Source organism: Triturus cristatus, chromosome 4_1 (genome assembly GCF_964204655.1).
Source record: "Triturus cristatus chromosome 4_1, aTriCri1.1, whole genome shotgun sequence".
Classification (NCBI taxonomy): domain Eukaryota; kingdom Metazoa; phylum Chordata; class Amphibia; order Caudata; family Salamandridae; genus Triturus; species Triturus cristatus.
Genome location: NC_140585.1, coordinates 119,637,457 through 119,654,578, shown reverse-complemented (window position 1 = coordinate 119,654,578; position 17,122 = coordinate 119,637,457). Strand labels below are relative to the sequence as shown.

Below are 17,122 nucleotides of genomic sequence, written 5' to 3'. Positions count from 1 at the left end.
ACAAAAAGCATCCACTCCACTTCTAAATCTAGCCCCTAGAGTTGAGCAGAAGCATAAGATTCCCCACTGCTTCATTCCATTTTCCATTAGATTATAGATGTAAATTGTTTTTGATGGTATGGTCTGTGCAGATTGAAATATTCAGAGCATATTCTGACTTTTAGTTAACACATCTGTAAGCAATTTGGCCATCACTGAATTCAACGTTTATCTCAATCGTAATAGACAAGGATAATGACAAATATAGTTTACAATGTTATTAAGTACAGCATTTTATTTAATTGTGTGAATAAAAGGAATCGTCTCCCCGTCGGGGAATTGAACCCCGGTCTCCAGCGTGACAGGCGGGGATACTGACCACTATACTAACGAGGACATATTGGCTTCAGTTCAACAGTGCTCACCTCCATGAGGTTAGGGCATGCCCTCAATCAATTCACAGTATTGTAATAGGCAGCTTTGCTTCTTTTGGTTAGGAGAAGCAATCTTTTTTCATAAATGATTACAAATCAGAAATTCCTAGCCAAAAATAATCTGCTTTAATAAGAAATGATTGATTAAAATAAATACCTATTTATCGATCTGTCTATCTATCTTTCTATCTATCTATGTATATGTATATATATATATATATATATATACAATCAGCTCACTTTACCATTTGCAGCTTATAACCATTTACCACCAGGGGTCACTATTAACAAAAAGCATCCACTCCACTTCTAAATCTAGCCCCTAGAGTTGAGCAGAAGCATAAGATTCCCCACTGCTTCATTCCATTTTCCATTAGATTATAGATGTAAATTGTTTTTGATGGTATGGTCTGTGCAGATTGAAATATTCAGAGCATATTCTGACTTTTAGTTAACACATCTGTAAGCAATTTGGCCATCACTGAATTCAACGTTTATCTCAATCGTAATAGACAAGGATAATGACAAATATAGTTTACAATGTTATTAAGTACATCATTTTATTTAATTGTGTGAATAAAAGGAATCGTCTCCCCGTCGGGGAATTGAACCCCGGTCTCCCACATGACAGGCGGGGATACTGACCACTAAACTAACGAGGACATATTGGCTTCAGTTCAACAGTGCTCACCTTCATGAGGTTAGGGCATGCCCTCAATCAATTCACAGTATTGTAATAGGCAGCTTTGCTTCTTTTGGTTAGGAGAAGCAATCTTTTTTCATAAATGATTACAAATCAGAAATTCCTAGCCAAAAATAATCTGCTTTAATAAGAAATGATTGATTAAAATAAATACCTATTTATCGATCTGTCTATCTATCTTTCTATCTATCTATGTATATGTATATATATATATATATATATATATACAATCAGCTCACTTTACCATTTGCAGCTTATAACCATTTACCACCAGGGGTCACTACTAACAAAAAGCATCCACTCCACTTCTAAATCTAGCCCCTAGAGTTGAGCAGAAGCATAAGATTCCCCACTGCTTCATTCCATTTTCCATTAGATTATAGATGTAAATTGTTTTTGATGGTATGGTCTGTGCAGATTGAAATATTCAGAGCATATTCTGACTTTTAGTTAACACATCTGTAAGCAATTTGGCCATCACTGAATTCAACGTTTATCTCAATCGTAATAGACAAGGATAATGACAAATATAGTTTACAATGTTATTAAGTACATCATTTTATTTAATTGTGCGAATAAAAGGAATCGTCTCCCCGTCGGGGAATTGAACCCCGGTCTCCCACGTGACAGGCGGGGATACTGACCACTATACTAACGAGGACATATTGGCTTCAGTTCAACAGTGCTCACCTCCATGAGGTTAGGGCATGCCCTCAATGAATTCACAGTATTGTAATAGGCAGCTTTGCTTCTTTTGGTTAGGAGAAGCAATCTTTTTTCATAAATGATTACAAATCAGAAATTCCTAGCCAAAAATAATCTGCTTTAATAAGAAATGATTGATTAAAATAAATACCTATTTATCGATCTGTCTATCTATCTTTCTATCTATCTATGTATATGTATATATATATATATATATATATATATATATATACAATCAGCTCACTTTACCATTTGCAGCTTATAACCATTTACCACCAGGGGTCACTACTAACAAAAAGCATCCACTCCACTTCTAAATCTGGCCCCTAGAGTTGAGCAGAAGCATAAGATTCCCCACTGCTTCATTCCATTTCCATTAGATTATAGATGTAAATTGTTTTTGATGGTATGGTCTGTGCAGATTGAAATATTCAGAGCATATTCTGACTTTTAGTTAACACATCTGTAAGCAATTTGGCCATCACTGAATTCAACGTTTATCTCAATCAGAATAGACAAGGATAATGACAAATATAGTTTACAATGTTATTAAGTACATCTTTTTATTTAATAGTGTGAATAAAAGGAATCGTCTCCCCGTCGGGGAATTGAACCCCGGTCTCCCGCGTGACAGGCGGGGATACTGACCACTATACTAACGAGGACATATTGGCTTCAGTTCAACAGTGCTCACCTCCATGAGGTTAGGGCATGCCCTCAATCAATTCACAGTATTGTAATAGGCAGCTTTGCTTCTTTTGGTTAGGCGAAGCAATCTTTTTTCATAAATGATTACAAATCAGAAATTCCTAGCCAAAAATAATCTGCTTTAATAAGAAATGATTGATTAAAATAAATACCTATCTATCGATCTGTCTATCTATCTTTCTATCTATCTATGTATATGTATATATATATATATATATATATATATATATATATACAATCAGCTCACTTTAACATTTGCAGCTTATAACCATTTACCACCAGGGGTCACTACTAACAAAAAGCATCCACTCCACTTCTAAATCCAGCCCCTAGAGTTGAGCAGAAGCATAAGATTCCCCACTGCTTCATTCCATTTTCCATTAGATTACAGATGTAAATTGTTTTTGATGGTATGGTCTGTGCAGATTGAAATATTCAGAGCATATTCTGACTTTTAGTTAACACATCTGTAAGCAATTTGGCCATCACTGAATTCAACGTTTATCTCAATCGTAATAGAGAAGGATAATGACAAATATAGTTTACAATGTTATTAAGTACATCATTTTATTTAATTGTGTGAATAAAAGGAATCGTCTACCCGTCTGGGAATTGAACCCCGGTCTCCCGCGTGACAGGCGGGGATACTGACCACTATACTAACGAGGACATATTGGCTTCAGTTCAACAGTGCTCACCTCCATGAGGTTAGGGCATGCCCTCAATCAATTCACAGTATTGTAATAGGCAGCTTTGCTTCTTTTGGTTAGGAGAAGCAATCTTTTTTCATAAATGATTACAAATCAGAAATTCCTAGCCAAAAATAATCTGCTTTAATAAGAAATGATTGATTAAAATAAATACCTATTTATCGATCTGTCTATCTATCTTTCTATCTATCTATGTATATGTATATATATATATATATATATATATATATATATACAATCAGCTCACTTTAACATTTGCAGCTTATAACCATTTACCACCAGGGGTCACTACTAACAAAAAGCATCCACTCCACTTCTAAATCCAGCCCCTAGAGTTGAGCAGAAGCATAAGATTCCCCACTGCTTCATTCCATTTTCCATTAGATTACAGATGTAAATTGTTTTTGATGGTATGGTCTGTGCAGATTGAAATATTCAGAGCATATTCTGACTTTTAGTTAACACATCTGTAAGCAATTTGGCCATCACTGAATTCAACGTTTATCTCAATCGTAATAGAGAAGGATAATGACAAATATAGTTTACAATGTTATTAAGTACATCATTTTATTTAATTGTGTGAATAAAAGGAATCGTCTCCCCGTCGGGGAATTGAACCCCGGTCTCCCGCGTGACAGGCGGGGATACTGACCACTATACTAACGAGGACATATTGGCTTCAGTTCAACAGTGCTCACCTCCATGAGGTTAGGGCATGCCCTCAATCAATTCACAGTATTGTAATAGGCAGCTTTGCTTCCTTTGGTTAGGAGAAGCAATCTTTTTTCATAAATGATTACAAATCAGAAATTCCTAGCCAAAAATAATCTGCTTTAATAAGAAATGATTGATTAAAATAAATACCTATCTATCGATCTGTCTATCTATCTTTCTATCTATCTATGTATATGTATATATATATATATATATATATATATATATATATACAATCAGCTCACTTTACCATTTGCAGCTTATAACCATTTACCACCAGGGGTCACTACTAACAAAAAGCATCCACTCCACTTCTAAATCCAGCCCCTAGAGTTGAGCAGAAGCATAAGATTCCCCACTGCTTCATTCCATTTTCCATTAGATTACAGATGTAAATTGTTTTTGATGGTATGGTCTGTGCAGATTGAAATATTCAGAGCATATTCTGACTTTTAGTTAACACATCTGTAAGCAATTTGGCCATCACTGAATTCAACGTTTATCTCAATCGTAATAGAGAAGGATAATGACAAATATAGTTTACAATGTTATTAAGTACATCATTTTATTTAATTGTGTGAATAAAAGGAATCGTCTCCCCGTCGGGGAATTGAACCCCGGTCTCCCGCGTGACAGGCGGGGATACTGACCACTAAACTAACGAGGACATATTGGCTTCAGTTCAACAGTGCTCACCTTCATGAGGTTAGGGCATGCCCTCAATCAATTCACAGTATTGTAATAGGCAGCTTTGCTTCTTTTGGTTAGGAGAAGCAATCTTTTTTCATAAATGATTACAAATCAGAAATTCCTAGCCAAAAATAATCTGCTTTAATAAGAAATGATTGATTAAAATAAATACCTATTTATCGATCTGTCTATCTATCTTTCTATCTATCTATGTATATGTATATATATATATATATATATATATATATATATATATATACAATCAGCTCACTTTACCATTTGCAGCTTATAACCATTTACCACCAGGGGTCACTACTAACAAAAAGCATCCACTCCACTTCTAAATCCAGCCCCTAGAGTTGAGCAGAAGCATAAGATTCCCCACTGCTTCATTCCATTTTCCATTAGATTACAGATGTAATTTGTTTTTGATGGTATGGTCTGTGCAGATTGAAATATTCAGAGCATATTCTGACTTTTAGTTAACACATCTGTAAGCAATTTGGCCATCACTGAATTCAACGTTTATCTCAATCGTAATAGAGAAGGATAATGACAAATATAGTTTACAATGTTATTAAGTACATCATTTTATTTAATTGTGTGAATAAAAGGAATCGTCTCCCCGTCGGGGAATTGAACCCCGGTCTCCCACATGACAGGCGGGGATACTGACCACTAAACTAACGAGGACATATTGGCTTCAGTTCAACAGTGCTCACCTTCATGAGGTTAGGGCATGCCCTCAATCAATTCACAGTATTGTAATAGGCAGCTTTGCTTCTTTTGGTTAGGAGAAGCAATCTTTTTTCATAAATGATTACAAATCAGAAATTCCTAGCCAAAAATAATCTGCTTTAATAAGAAATGATTGATTAAAATAAATACCTATTTATCGATCTGTCTATCTATCTTTCTATCTATCTATGTATATGTATATATATATATATATATATATATACAATCAGCTCACTTTACCATTTGCAGCTTATAACCATTTACCACCAGGGGTCACTACTAACAAAAAGCATCCACTCCACTTCTAAATCTAGCCCCTAGAGTTGAGCAGAAGCATAAGATTCCCCACTGCTTCATTCCATTTTCCATTAGATTATAGATGTAAATTGTTTTTGATGGTATGGTCTGTGCAGATTGAAATATTCAGAGCATATTCTGACTTTTAGTTAACACATCTGTAAGCAATTTGGCCATCACTGAATTCAACGTTTATCTCAATCGTAATAGACAAGGATAATGACAAATATAGTTTACAATGTTATTAAGTACATCATTTTATTTAATTGTGCGAATAAAAGGAATCGTCTCCCCGTCGGGGAATTGAACCCCGGTCTCCCACGTGACAGGCGGGGATACTGACCACTATACTAACGAGGACATATTGGCTTCAGTTCAACAGTGCTCACCTCCATGAGGTTAGGGCATGCCCTCAATGAATTCACAGTATTGTAATAGGCAGCTTTGCTTCTTTTGGTTAGGAGAAGCAATCTTTTTTCATAAATGATTACAAATCAGAAATTCCTAGCCAAAAATAATCTGCTTTAATAAGAAATGATTGATTAAAATAAATACCTATTTATCGATCTGTCTATCTATCTTTCTATCTATCTATGTATATGTATATATATATATATATATATATATATATATACAATCAGCTCACTTTACCATTTGCAGCTTATAACCATTTACCACCAGGGGTCACTACTAACAAAAAGCATCCACTCCACTTCTAAATCTAGCCCCTAGAGTTGAGCAGAAGCATAAGATTCCCCACTGCTTCATTCCATTTCCATTAGATTATAGATGTAAATTGTTTTTGATGGTATGGTCTGTGCAGATTGAAATATTCAGAGCATATTCTGACTTTTAGTTAACACATCTGTAAGCAATTTGGCCATCACTGAATTCAACGTTTATCTCAATCAGAATAGACAAGGATAATGACAAATATAGTTTACAATGTTATTAAGTACATCTTTTTATTTAATAGTGTGAATAAAAGGAATCGTCTCCCCGTCGGGGAATTGAACCCCGGTCTCCCGCGTGACAGGCGGGGATACTGACCACTATACTAACGAGGACATATTGGCTTCAGTTCAACAGTGCTCACCTCCATGAGGTTAGGGCATGCCCTCAATCAATTCACAGTATTGTAATAGGCAGCTTTGCTTCTTTTGGTTAGGCGAAGCAATCTTTTTTCATAAATGATTACAAATCAGAAATTCCTAGCCAAAAATAATCTGCTTTAATAAGAAATGATTGATTAAAATAAATACCTATCTATCGATCTGTCTATCTATCTTTCTATCTATCTATGTATATGTATATATATATATATATATATATATATATATATATACAATCAGCTCACTTTAACATTTGCAGCTTATAACCATTTACCACCAGGGGTCACTACTAACAAAAAGCATCCACTCCACTTCTAAATCCAGCCCCTAGAGTTGAGCAGAAGCATAAGATTCCCCACTGCTTCATTCCATTTTCCATTAGATTACAGATGTAAATTGTTTTTGATGGTATGGTCTGTGCAGATTGAAATATTCAGAGCATATTCTGACTTTTAGTTAACACATCTGTAAGCAATTTGGCCATCACTGAATTCAACGTTTATCTCAATCGTAATAGAGAAGGATAATGACAAATATAGTTTACAATGTTATTAAGTACATCATTTTATTTAATTGTGTGAATAAAAGGAATCGTCTACCCGTCTGGGAATTGAACCCCGGTCTCCCGCGTGACAGGCGGGGATACTGACCACTATACTAACGAGGACATATTGGCTTCAGTTCAACAGTGCTCACCTCCATGAGGTTAGGGCATGCCCTCAATCAATTCACAGTATTGTAATAGGCAGCTTTGCTTCTTTTGGTTAGGAGAAGCAATCTTTTTTCATAAATGATTACAAATCAGAAATTCCTAGCCAAAAATAATCTGCTTTAATAAGAAATGATTGATTAAAATAAATACCTATTTATCGATCTGTCTATCTATCTTTCTATCTATCTATGTATATGTATATATATATATATATATATATATATATACAATCAGCTCACTTTAACATTTGCAGCTTATAACCATTTACCACCAGGGGTCACTACTAACAAAAAGCATCCACTCCACTTCTAAATCCAGCCCCTAGAGTTGAGCAGAAGCATAAGATTCCCCACTGCTTCATTCCATTTTCCATTAGATTACAGATGTAAATTGTTTTTGATGGTATGGTCTGTGCAGATTGAAATATTCAGAGCATATTCTGACTTTTAGTTAACACATCTGTAAGCAATTTGGCCATCACTGAATTCAACGTTTATCTCAATCGTAATAGAGAAGGATAATGACAAATATAGTTTACAATGTTATTAAGTACATCATTTTATTTAATTGTGTGAATAAAAGGAATCGTCTCCCCGTCGGGGAATTGAACCCCGGTCTCCCGCGTGACAGGCGGGGATACTGACCACTATACTAACGAGGACATATTGGCTTCAGTTCAACAGTGCTCACCTCCATGAGGTTAGGGCATGCCCTCAATCAATTCACAGTATTGTAATAGGCAGCTTTGCTTCCTTTGGTTAGGAGAAGCAATCTTTTTTCATAAATGATTACAAATCAGAAATTCCTAGCCAAAAATAATCTGCTTTAATAAGAAATGATTGATTAAAATAAATACCTATCTATCGATCTGTCTATCTATCTTTCTATCTATCTATGTATATGTATATATATATATATATATATATATATATATATATATATACAATCAGCTCACTTTACCATTTGCAGCTTATAACCATTTACCACCAGGGGTCACTACTAACAAAAAGCATCCACTCCACTTCTAAATCCAGCCCCTAGAGTTGAGCAGAAGCATAAGATTCCCCACTGCTTCATTCCATTTTCCATTAGATTACAGATGTAAATTGTTTTTGATGGTATGGTCTGTGCAGATTGAAATATTCAGAGCATATTCTGACTTTTAGTTAACACATCTGTAAGCAATTTGGCCATCACTGAATTCAACGTTTATCTCAATCGTAATAGAGAAGGATAATGACAAATATAGTTTACAATGTTATTAAGTACATCATTTTATTTAATTGTGTGAATAAAAGGAATCGTCTCCCCGTCGGGGAATTGAACCCCGGTCTCCCGCGTGACAGGCGGGGATACTGACCACTAAACTAACGAGGACATATTGGCTTCAGTTCAACAGTGCTCACCTTCATGAGGTTAGGGCATGCCCTCAATCAATTCACAGTATTGTAATAGGCAGCTTTGCTTCTTTTGGTTAGGAGAAGCAATCTTTTTTCATAAATGATTACAAATCAGAAATTCCTAGCCAAAAATAATCTGCTTTAATAAGAAATGATTGATTAAAATAAATACCTATTTATCGATCTGTCTATCTATCTTTCTATCTATCTATGTATATGTATATATATATATATATATATATATATATATATATACAATCAGCTCACTTTACCATTTGCAGCTTATAACCATTTACCACCAGGGGTCACTACTAACAAAAAGCATCCACTCCACTTCTAAATCCAGCCCCTAGAGTTGAGCAGAAGCATAAGATTCCCCACTGCTTCATTCCATTTTCCATTAGATTACAGATGTAAATTGTTTTTGATGGTATGGTCTGTGCAGATTGAAATATTCAGAGCATATTCTGACTTTTAGTTAACACATCTGTAAGCAATTTGGCCATCACTGAATTCAACGTTTATCTCAATCGTAATAGAGAAGGATAATGACAAATATAGTTTACAATGTTATTAAGTACATCATTTTATTTAATTGTGTGAATAAAAGGAATCGTCTCCCCGTCGGGGAATTGAACCCCGGTCTCCCGCGTGACAGGCGGGGATACTGACCACTAAACTAACGAGGACATATTGGCTTCAGTTCAACAGTGCTCACCTTCATGAGGTTAGGGCATGCCCTCAATCAATTCACAGTATTGTAATAGGCAGCTTTGCTTCTTTTGGTTAGGAGAAGCAATCTTTTTTCATAAATGATTACAAATCAGAAATTCCTAGCCAAAAATAATCTGCTTTAATAAGAAATGATTGATTAAAATAAATACCTATTTATCGATCTGTCTATCTATCTTTCTATCTATCTATGTATATGTATATATATATATATATATATATATATATACAATCAGCTCACTTTACCATTTGCAGCTTATAACCATTTACCACCAGGGGTCACTACTAACAAAAAGCATCCACTCCACTTCTAAATCTAGCCCCTAGAGTTGAGCAGAAGCATAAGATTCCCCACTGCTTCATTCCATTTTCCATTAGATTATAGATGTAAATTGTTTTTGATGGTATGGTCTGTGCAGATTGAAATATTCAGAGCATATTCTGACTTTTAGTTAACACATCTGTAAGCAATTTGGCCTTCACTGAATTCAACGTTTATCTCAATCGTAATAGACAAGGATAATGACAAATATAGTTTACAATGTTATTAAGTACATCATTTTATTTAATTGTGCTAATAAAAGGAATCGTCTCCCCGTCGGGGAATTGAACCTCGGTCTCCCACGTGACAGGCGGGGATACTGACCACTATACTAACGAGGACATATTGGCTTCAGTTCAACAGTGCTCACCTCCATGAGGTTAGGGCATGCCCTCAATGAATTCACAGTATTGTAATAGGCAGCTTTGCTTCTTTTGGTTAGGAGAAGCAATCTTTTTTCATAAATGATTACAAATCAGAAATTCCTAGCCAAAAATAATCTGCTTTAATAAGAAATGATTGATTAAAATAAATACCTATTTATCGATCTGTCTATCTATCTTTCTATCTATCTATGTATATGTATATATATATATATATATATATATATATACAATCAGCTCACTTTACCATTTGCAGCTTATAACCATTTACCACCAGGGGTCACTACTAACAAAAAGCATCCACTCCACTTCTAAATCTAGCCCCTAGAGTTGAGCAGAAGCATAAGATTCCCCACTGCTTCATTCCATTTCCATTAGATTATAGATGTAAATTGTTTTTGATGGTATGGTCTGTGCAGATTGAAATATTCAGAGCATATTCTGACTTTTAGTTAACACATCTGTAAGCAATTTGGCCATCACTGAATTCAACGTTTATCTCAATCGTAATAGACAAGGATAATGACAAATATAGTTTACAATGTTATTAAGTACATCTTTTTATTTAATAGTGTGAATAAAAGGAATCGTCTCCCCGTCGGGGAATTGAACCCCGGTCTCCCGCGTGACAGGCGGGGATACTGACCACTATACTAACGAGGACATATTGGCTTCAGTTCAACAGTGCTCACCTCCATGAGGTTAGGGCATGCCCTCAATCAATTCACAGTATTGTAATAGGCAGCTTTGCTTCTTTTGGTTAGGCGAAGCAATCTTTTTTCATAAATGATTACAAATCAGAAATTCCTAGCCAAAAATAATCTGCTTTAATAAGAAATGATTGATTAAAATAAATACCTATCTATCGATCTGTCTATCTATCTTTCTATCTATCTATGTATATGTATATATATATATATATATATATATATATATATATATATATATATATATATACAATCAGCTCACTTTAACATTTGCAGCTTATAACCACTTACCACCAGGGGTCACTACTAACAAAAAGCATCCACTCCACTTCTAAATCTAGCCCCTAGAGTTGAGCAGAAGCATAAGATTCCCCACTGCTTCATTCCATTTCCATTAGATTATAGATGTAAATTGTTTTTGATGGTATGGTCTGTGCAGATTGAAATATTCAGAGCATATTCTGACTTTTAGTTAACACATCTGTAAGCAATTTGGCCATCACTGAATTCAACGTTTATCTCAATCGTAATAGACAAGGATAATGACAAATATAGTTTACAATGTTATTAAGTACATCTTTTTATTTAATAGTGTGAATAAAAGGAATCGTCTCCCCGTCGGGGAATTGAACCCCGGTCTCCCGCGTGACAGGCGGGGATACTGACCACTATACTAACGAGGACATATTGGCTTCAGTTCAACAGTGCTCACCTCCATGAGGTTAGGGCATGCCCTCAATCAATTCACAGTATTGTAATAGGCAGCTTTGCTTCTTTTGGTTAGGCGAAGCAATCTTTTTTCATAAATGATTACAAATCAGAAATTCCTAGCCAAAAATAATCTGCTTTAATAAGAAATGATTGATTAAAATAATTACCTATCTATCGATCTGTCTATCTATCTTTCTATCTATCTATGTATATGTATATATATATATATATATATATATATATATATATATATACAATCAGCTCACTTTAACATTTGCAGCTTATAACCACTTACCACCAGGGGTCACTACTAACAAAAAGCATCCACTCCACTTCTAAATCCAGCCCCTAGAGTTGAGCAGAAGCATAAGATTCCCCACTGCTTCATTCCATTTTCCATTAGATTACAGATGTAAATTGTTTTTGATGGTATGGTCTGTGCAGATTGAAATATTCAGAGCATATTCTGACTTTTAGTTAACACATCTGTAAGCAATTTGGCCATCACTGAATTCAACGTTTATCTCAATCGTAATAGAGAAGGATAATGACAAATATAGTTTACAATGTTATTAAGTACATCATTTTATTTAATTGTGTGAATAAAAGGAATCGTCTCCCCGTCGGGGAATTGAACCCCGGTCTCCCGCGTGACAGGCGGGGATACTGACCACTATACTAACGAGGACATATTGGCTTCAGTTCAACAGTGCTCACCTCCATGAGGTTAGGGCATGCCCTCAATCAATTCACAGTATTGTAATAGGCAGCTTTGCTTCCTTTGGTTAGGAGAAGCAATCTTTTTTCATAAATGATTACAAATCAGAAATTCCTAGCCAAAAATAATCTGCTTTAATAAGAAATGATTGATTAAAATAAATACCTATCTATCGATCTGTCTATCTATCTTTCTATCTATCTATGTATATGTATATATATATATATATATATATATATATATATATATATATATATATATATATACAATCAGCTCACTTTAACATTTGCAGCTTATAACCATTTACCACCAGGGGTCACTACTAACAAAAAGCATCCACTCCACTTCTAAATCCAGCCCCTAGAGTTGAGCAGAAGCATAAGATTCCCCACTGCTTCATTCCATTTTCCATTAGATTACAGATGTAAATTGTTTTTGATGGTATGGTCTGTGCAGATTGAAATATTCAGAGCATATTCTGACTTTTAGTTAACACATCTGTAAGCAATTTGGCCATCACTGAATTCAACGTTTATCTCAATCGTAATAGAGAAGGATAATGACAAATATAGTTTACAATGTTATTAAGTACATCATTTTATTTAATTGTGTGAATAAAAGGAATCGTCTCCCCGTCGGGGAATTGAACCCCGGTCTCCCGCGTGACAGGCGGGGATACTGACCACTATACTAACGAGGACATATTGGCTTCAGTTCAACAGTGCTCACCTCCATGAGGTTAGGGCATGCCCTCAATCAATTCACAGTATTGTAATAGGCAGCTTTGCTTCCTTTGGTTAGGAGAAGCAATCTTTTTTCATAAATGATTACAAATCAGAAATTCCTAGCCAAAAATAATCTGCTTTAATAAGAAATGATTGATTAAAATAAATACCTATCTATCGATCTGTCTATCTATCTTTCTATCTATCTATGTATATGTATATATATATATATATATATATATATATATATATATATATATATACAATCAGCTCACTTTACCATTTGCAGCTTATAACCATTTACCACCAGGGGTCACTACTAACAAAAAGCATCCACTCCACTTCTAAATCCAGCCCCTAGAGTTGAGCAGAAGCATAAGATTCCCCACTGCTTCATTCCATTTTCCATTAGATTACAGATGTAAATTGTTTTTGATGGTATGGTCTGTGCAGATTGAAATATTCAGAGCATATTCTGACTTTTAGTTAACACATCTGTAAGCAATTTGGCCATCACTGAATTCAACGTTTATCTCAATCGTAATAGAGAAGGATAATGACAAATATAGTTTACAATGTTATTAAGTACATCATTTTATTTAATTGTGTGAATAAAAGGAATCGTCTCCCCGTCGGGGAATTGAACCCCGGTCTCCCGCGTGACAGGCTGGGATACTGACCACTATACTAACGAGGACATATTGGCTTCAGTTCAACAGTGCTCACCTCCATGAGGTTAGGGCATGCCCTCAATCAATTCACAGTATTGTAATAGGCAGCTTTGCTTCTTTTGGTTAGGAGAAGCAATCTTTTTTCATAAATGATTACAAATCAGAAATTCCTAGCCAAAAATAATCTGCTTTAATAAGAAATGATTGATTAAAATAAATACCTATTTATCGATCTGTCTATCTATCTTTCTATCTATCTATGTATATGTATATATATATATATATATATATATATATACAATCAGCTCACTTTACCATTTGCAGCTTATAACCATTTACCACCAGGGGTCACTACTAACAAAAAGCATCCACTCCACTTCTAAATCTAGCCCCTAGAGTTGAGCAGAAGCATAAGATTCCCCACTGCTTCATTCCATTTTCCATTAGATTATAGATGTAAATTGTTTTTGATGGTATGGTCTGTGCAGATTGAAATATTCAGAGCATATTCTGACTTTTAGTTAACACATCTGTAAGCAATTTGGCCTTCACTGAATTCAACGTTTATCTCAATCGTAATAGACAAGGATAATGACAAATATAGTTTACAATGTTATTAAGTACATCATTTTATTTAATTGTGCTAATAAAAGGAATCGTCTCCCCGTCGGGGAATTGAACCTCGGTCTCCCACGTGACAGGCGGGGATACTGACCACTATACTAACGAGGACATATTGGCTTCAGTTCAACAGTGCTCACCTCCATGAGGTTAGGGCATGCCCTCAATGAATTCACAGTATTGTAATAGGCAGCTTTGCTTCTTTTGGTTAGGAGAAGCAATCTTTTTTCATAAATGATTACAAATCAGAAATTCCTAGCCAAAAATAATCTGCTTTAATAAGAAATGATTGATTAAAATAAATACCTATTTATCGATCTGTCTATCTATCTTTCTATCTATCTATGTATATGTATATATATATATATATATATATATATATACAATCAGCTCACTTTACCATTTGCAGCTTATAACCATTTACCACCAGGGGTCACTACTAACAAAAAGCATCCACTCCACTTCTAAATCTAGCCCCTAGAGTTGAGCAGAAGCATAAGATTCCCCACTGCTTCATTCCATTTCCATTAGATTATAGATGTAAATTGTTTTTGATGGTATGGTCTGTGCAGATTGAAATATTCAGAGCATATTCTGACTTTTAGTTAACACATCTGTAAGCAATTTGGCCATCACTGAATTCAACGTTTATCTCAATCGTAATAGACAAGGATAATGACAAATATAGTTTACAATGTTATTAAGTACATCTTTTTATTTAATAGTGTGAATAAAAGGAATCGTCTCCCCGTCGGGGAATTGAACCCCGGTCTCCCGCGTGACAGGCGGGGATACTGACCACTATACTAACGAGGACATATTGGCTTCAGTTCAACAGTGCTCACCTCCATGAGGTTAGGGCATGCCCTCAATCAATTCACAGTATTGTAATAGGCAGCTTTGCTTCTTTTGGTTAGGCGAAGCAATCTTTTTTCATAAATGATTACAAATCAGAAATTCCTAGCCAAAAATAATCTGCTTTAATAAGAAATGATTGATTAAAATAAATACCTATCTATCGATCTGTCTATCTATCTTTCTATCTATCTATGTATATGTATATATATATATATATATATATATATATATATATATATATATATATATATATATACAATCAGCTCACTTTAACATTTGCAGCTTATAACCACTTACCACCAGGGGTCACTACTAACAAAAAGCATCCACTCCACTTCTAAATCTAGCCCCTAGAGTTGAGCAGAAGCATAAGATTCCCCACTGCTTCATTCCATTTCCATTAGATTATAGATGTAAATTGTTTTTGATGGTATGGTCTGTGCAGATTGAAATATTCAGAGCATATTCTGACTTTTAGTTAACACATCTGTAAGCAATTTGGCCATCACTGAATTCAACGTTTATCTCAATCGTAATAGACAAGGATAATGACAAATATAGTTTACAATGTTATTAAGTACATCTTTTTATTTAATAGTGTGAATAAAAGGAATCGTCTCCCCGTCGGGGAATTGAACCCCGGTCTCCCGCGTGACAGGCGGGGATACTGACCACTATACTAACGAGGACATATTGGCTTCAGTTCAACAGTGCTCACCTCCATGAGGTTAGGGCATGCCCTCAATCAATTCACAGTATTGTAATAGGCAGCTTTGCTTCTTTTGGTTAGGCGAAGCAATCTTTTTTCATAAATGATTACAAATCAGAAATTCCTAGCCAAAAATAATCTGCTTTAATAAGAAATGATTGATTAAAATAATTACCTATCTATCGATCTGTCTATCTATCTTTCTATCTATCTATGTATATGTATATATATATATATATATATATATATATATATATATATACAATCAGCTCACTTTAACATTTGCAGCTTATAACCACTTACCACCAGGGGTCACTACTAACAAAAAGCATCCACTCCACTTCTAAATCCAGCCCCTAGAGTTGAGCAGAAGCATAAGATTCCCCACTGCTTCATTCCATTTTCCATTAGATTACAGATGTAAATTGTTTTTGATGGTATGGTCTGTGCAGATTGAAATATTCAGAGCATATTCTGACTTTTAGTTAACACATCTGTAAGCAATTTGGCCATCACTGAATTCAACGTTTATCTCAATCGTAATAGAGAAGGATAATGACAAATATAGTTTACAATGTTATTAAGTACATCATTTTATTTAATTGTGTGAATAAAAGGAATCGTCTCCCCGTCGGGGAATTGAACCCCGGTCTCCCGCGTGACAGGCGGGGATACTGACCACTATACTAACGAGGACATATTGGCTTCAGTTCAACAGTGCTCACCTCCATGAGGTTAGGGCATGCCCTCAATCAATTCACAGTATTGTAATAGGCAGCTTTGCTTCCTTTGGTTAGGAGAAGCAATCTTTTTTCATAAATGATTACAAATCAGAAATTCCTAGCCAAAAATAATCTGCTTTAATAAGAAATGATTGATTAAAATAAATACCTATCTATCGATCTGTCTATCTATCTTTCTATCTATCTATGTATATGTATATATATATATATATATATATATATATATATATATATATATATATATATATACAATCAGCTCACTTTAACATTTGCAGCTTATAACCATTTACCACCAGGGGTCACTACTAACAAAAAGCATC

At 34.8% G+C, this 17,122-nt stretch overlaps 11 non-coding genes across 11 annotated transcripts; all 11 read right to left on the bottom strand.

Annotated features, from left to right (window-relative positions):
- Nucleotides 1-2,414: 2,414 nt before the first annotated feature.
- TRNAD-GUC (transfer RNA aspartic acid (anticodon GUC)) lies at nucleotides 2,415-2,486 on the bottom strand. The gene has a single exon. It is a non-coding gene; the product is annotated as a tRNA-Asp (tRNA).
- Nucleotides 2,487-3,836: 1,350 nt separating this feature from the next.
- On the bottom strand, nucleotides 3,837-3,908 carry TRNAD-GUC (transfer RNA aspartic acid (anticodon GUC)). The gene has a single exon. It is a non-coding gene; the product is annotated as a tRNA-Asp (tRNA).
- Nucleotides 3,909-6,673: 2,765 nt separating this feature from the next.
- TRNAD-GUC (transfer RNA aspartic acid (anticodon GUC)) lies at nucleotides 6,674-6,745 on the bottom strand. The gene has a single exon. It is a non-coding gene; the product is annotated as a tRNA-Asp (tRNA).
- Nucleotides 6,746-8,091: 1,346 nt separating this feature from the next.
- TRNAD-GUC (transfer RNA aspartic acid (anticodon GUC)) lies at nucleotides 8,092-8,163 on the bottom strand. Its single transcript has one exon. It is a non-coding gene; the product is annotated as a tRNA-Asp (tRNA).
- Nucleotides 8,164-10,930: 2,767 nt separating this feature from the next.
- TRNAD-GUC (transfer RNA aspartic acid (anticodon GUC)) lies at nucleotides 10,931-11,002 on the bottom strand. The gene has a single exon. It is a non-coding gene; the product is annotated as a tRNA-Asp (tRNA).
- Nucleotides 11,003-11,657: 655 nt separating this feature from the next.
- On the bottom strand, nucleotides 11,658-11,729 carry TRNAD-GUC (transfer RNA aspartic acid (anticodon GUC)). The gene has a single exon. It is a non-coding gene; the product is annotated as a tRNA-Asp (tRNA).
- Nucleotides 11,730-12,373: 644 nt separating this feature from the next.
- On the bottom strand, nucleotides 12,374-12,445 carry TRNAD-GUC (transfer RNA aspartic acid (anticodon GUC)). The gene has a single exon. It is a non-coding gene; the product is annotated as a tRNA-Asp (tRNA).
- Nucleotides 12,446-13,103: 658 nt separating this feature from the next.
- TRNAD-GUC (transfer RNA aspartic acid (anticodon GUC)) lies at nucleotides 13,104-13,175 on the bottom strand. The gene has a single exon. It is a non-coding gene; the product is annotated as a tRNA-Asp (tRNA).
- Nucleotides 13,176-15,236: 2,061 nt separating this feature from the next.
- On the bottom strand, nucleotides 15,237-15,308 carry TRNAD-GUC (transfer RNA aspartic acid (anticodon GUC)). The gene has a single exon. It is a non-coding gene; the product is annotated as a tRNA-Asp (tRNA).
- Nucleotides 15,309-15,967: 659 nt separating this feature from the next.
- On the bottom strand, nucleotides 15,968-16,039 carry TRNAD-GUC (transfer RNA aspartic acid (anticodon GUC)). Its single transcript has one exon. It is a non-coding gene; the product is annotated as a tRNA-Asp (tRNA).
- A 644-nt stretch (nucleotides 16,040-16,683) lies between these two features.
- Nucleotides 16,684-16,755, bottom strand: TRNAD-GUC (transfer RNA aspartic acid (anticodon GUC)). Its single transcript has one exon. It is a non-coding gene; the product is annotated as a tRNA-Asp (tRNA).
- Between the last annotated feature and the right edge of the window lie 367 nt (nucleotides 16,756-17,122).